Here is a 4102-nt window from a genome sequence, read left to right on the forward strand (position 1 = left end):
AAAGGTGCTGCATTTGTACTGCATTATCTTTATCATTTAGATAAATGCATCAAAGGTACTGCATTTGTACTGCATTAACGTTATCCCTTAGATCCTGAAGGTATACCATATTCCGCAAATATTACAACTCATGTACACTATGATCTGATGGTTTGTGGGAAATGCAAAATACATGTGTATAAAAACTGTTTGTTCCAACACTGAAAAAATATACTAATAGACATGATCGATGTTTCAATAATAATAAATCTTTATAAATCTTTAATTTCACATTAACACGTTAGTAAAGACATGGTCAGTCAGTAGCTTATGTACAACCTTCGAGATCGAAAGATGCATTCCGTTAGAATTTGAACTCCGTCGCGAAATGTTATTTATAAGTGAACGGCATCACTGTAGCACACAATTCATCTCAAAGACGTTATCAATCTGTTTCGAGAATATTTCTATGACCACTGTCGCGAATGCATTAGCTTAGAAGCGATTGAAACTCCAGCAGTTACACTCTTATTCGAAGAGTCCGCCATTGTTTATAAGGTGTCAAGTCAATTCGTCGCCAATACAAAATGAATACGATCTTTAAGATGGAAAAAACTTAATTTTTAAATTTAAAGTAAAATTTAAAATGAAGATACTACTTACAAAAATAAGTGCATAGTTTAAGAAACAAAGTACGATATTATATTTATTTGAGTTCCAATTATTTGATAGTTTTCAAAGACTGCAGGTTCAAAACATGAAGGGGTTAAAATTATACGGACACGACTTGTGTAAGCTGCGTACTAAACAACTCGTACGTTCCTTCAATTCTTATGGCTAGATTCTGAATATTTATTAATGACATCGTTAGTACCTTAAATTCAGTCTAATTAAAAAGAATCAATTCATTATGATCAATTAATGTTTTGTATGTTTTATATATGTTCATATCAAACCGAATCGAAAAGTTCCAATTTATCAGAATATATTGTCACCGTGTTGTTTGAATCTATAACGTCATTTCCGCCTATGACTACGCACTTTTAAATGAAGCAGACGGATCTTCAACATGTGTTTTGGAACATTAAAAAATCACAATGTTGCAGCAGTTGTAGCGAAGAAAGGTAAAATATTTATGTTGAAATCACCTTGAGTGTATATGAGATAAATGTAGTTACTTTAATGGAACAAATGAACATGTTTTGTCAAACATTTCAAAATGGCGATTTTGAATTTATAAGTTAGATTTATGGCAGTAAAATTCTTTTATATTGTATAAAGTTACAAAGTTATATACTATAGCTACAAAGATGGATGGATACATGTGTACAAAAAGAAAAGAAAATAAACACAATAAGTAAAATCATTCTCTTTTTTCTTCAGAACTAATGACTCTGAATGATGATCATGAGGAACTTTCAAAGATGCACTTGATGCTGAATATTGATTGTTTTAAGGTAAGCAAAATAAATGATTTCACATTTGTATTAGATTTAAGCTTTGTTAAAAATCTGAGTTTGCATCAAAAGAGGGTTGAGTCATTAAATCACCTAAATAATGAGTGCTATTTTAATATGATGTTATTATTCTAACAAAAGATAATACAAATTCCATTACATTGAATTTGAGTAATAATTGTAATTTATCCTTAGTATCAAAGGCTTAATTCAAATTGAATTTTTTTATGCTTCTGTAGCAAAGTATGAAATTGTATCCATAGGGACTTGCCAGTTCAACAAGTGAATGCTCTTTAGCTAAAGGGCAGAATACCTGGCTCAAAAAGCCCTGCGAGACAACTGGAGGTGAAATATGCAGAATGGATTAAAGAAAATGACATTCTAAAATGCAGTAAGTTAATAGATTAATCATTTCAAATTGTATATCAATGCAAAATTTTTCTGTAAATTGTACAAGTCAAAGTTAAGTTATAAATCATTTAAAATACATTTTTTTTAGGGTTTTTTAAGTTTTGACCTGTTCATTTTAAATAATAAAATTGTGCACCTTATTTTTTTTCATAACTTTCATTTTATAGTTATTAAAATTCTATTGGTTTTAAAGAATCTTTGGAATTACAAAAGACTGTTTCTTCTGTTGATCACTGGATATCAGTGGTGTATGTAAATGTAAATCTAACGCTTTTTATACCTCCTTCAATGCATTTATAAAAGAGTTCCATCTGTCTTTTTCATTTTTTTATCTCTCTGTATAAATACAATTTTTTAATGGCCTGCACTCATTTTAAGAAACACCTTAGACCTAACATTTTTTAAATTAATGATGTTTTAATTTGGATATATTATTTTCATTAATTTGTTTGCAGATTTTTCAGCGCAGAACTGAGAAGTCTTGCGCTACAAAAGGGGGCCTTCACCATGCAGTGGCGGTGAAATTGACCAAAGGACCAAAAGCGGGAAAGCTAACTGTGCAGCACAGCAATGAAAGTTCATAAAGGCTTGTGTATATACTGACTATTACACATTATAAATTACTGCTTATACTATAGATAGATTTACTGTAATAACTGTAGTAGCTGAAATAATCTGAAAGTTTTGTAACGTTTATACAATTATCATGAGTATTGCGAATATAGATATATTTGCAAATTATTTGTAATTAAGTGTACATGTATCTAGAGTAATTAAACCTGATTATATTACTTTATTTGTTAATTTTGTTATGAATAGTTGTTGTATTCTACAAAGGCTGCCAACCATATTCACGGTATATCACTATATGTCAGTAGTTTTGCTGTCCTACCGGCAAGGGTACATGAAATCTGAAGCAAGCTGCATCTCTACTGCCAACCAAAGCTTCCATATTTGGATACACAATGCTGCTGTGCAGTACTAATTTAAATATTTGAAACATGCTGCAACTCTACTGCCAACCAAAGCTTCCATATTTGGGTATACAGTACTGCAGTGCAGTACTAATTTAAATATTTGAAACATGCTGCAACTCTACTGCCAACCAAAGCCTCCATATTTGGGTGTACAGTACTGCTGTGCAGTAGATATTTGAAACCCACTGCAACAGGTCTACTGCTTAGCAGCGCTATTTAGTACTGCAGGCCAGTAGACTGTAGAGATATTCAAGAATTCTACTGTAGGGCAGCATATACTGCCTGGCAGTCTTATTTGCAGTACAATTGCAGTCTTAATTAACATATTTGAAACATACTGCAAGTCTGCTGCTTCATTGTATTTTTCCATTTAAAAGCTCTGCAGTACATTTGCAGCACTACTGTAGCTCTACTGATAGTCTACTGGGATTTTATACTGATAATGTGCTGCATATGTACTGCATTTATGCTGCAATTCTGTAAGGGACTGTACATCAGGTGAACCGGCATGACCCAAGGAACAAGAAAATATATCATTAATGGGCGGGAATCTCGACTATTTTCAAGATATTTGGGCACTTCCTGTTCAAAGGGGGGGGGGGGGTCATGACCACCCTTGGGGCCCATGACCTATATACTATTTGATGCTCCTTGACACAAGGAACAAGAATATATTTAGTTTAGGGGTGGGGATCTCAACCATTTTTGAGATATTTGGGCACTTCCTGTTCAATGGGGGTCAGGAAAACCCCCAGGGCCCATAACCTACATACCATTTGATGCCCCTTAACACAAATGACAAGAATATAAGTAGTCTGGGGTTGGGGATCTCATAGGAATTTAATGAGATATTTAAATTAGGGCACTTCCTGTGTCAGGGGTAGACGGAACCACCCCCATATGGCCATAACCTATATACCATATGATGCCCCATTACACAAGGAACAAGAATATTTATGGTTTAAGGGTGAGGAGTCACGGTTTTTCAAATATTAAGTAATTTCCCATTAACCTGGGGGTTGGGGAATATATATAGTCCCCAGAGATCATATCTATAATGTACCATGTATTGACCATAATTAACACTCAATATATTTAGCATTTGAAAAATCCATGTCAATATCTTTAACGGTTTTCAAGTTATAACCATTTACAATATAGTGTATAATTTTTCCCTAAGGATTCAATGTTAGACCCCACCCCTATTTGACCCCCCAAAACTATGGTTGCCCAACCCCAATTTAAAAACAATAAATTCAAAATTTAAAACAGGGTATG

The 4102-nt window shown here is 33.2% G+C and overlaps 1 long non-coding RNA gene across 1 annotated transcript; it reads left to right on the forward strand.

The window, feature by feature from the left end:
* LOC136275687 (uncharacterized) lies at window positions 1-3307 on the forward strand. The gene is made up of 4 exons (XR_010714202.1): window positions 1-1103; window positions 1363-1436; window positions 1700-1827; window positions 2303-3307. It is a non-coding gene; the product is annotated as an uncharacterized lncRNA (long non-coding RNA).
* The last annotated feature ends 795 nt before the right edge of the window (window positions 3308-4102 follow it).

Source organism: Magallana gigas, chromosome 5 (assembly GCF_963853765.1).
Source record: "Magallana gigas chromosome 5, xbMagGiga1.1, whole genome shotgun sequence".
NCBI lineage: Eukaryota > Metazoa > Mollusca > Bivalvia > Ostreida > Ostreidae > Magallana > Magallana gigas.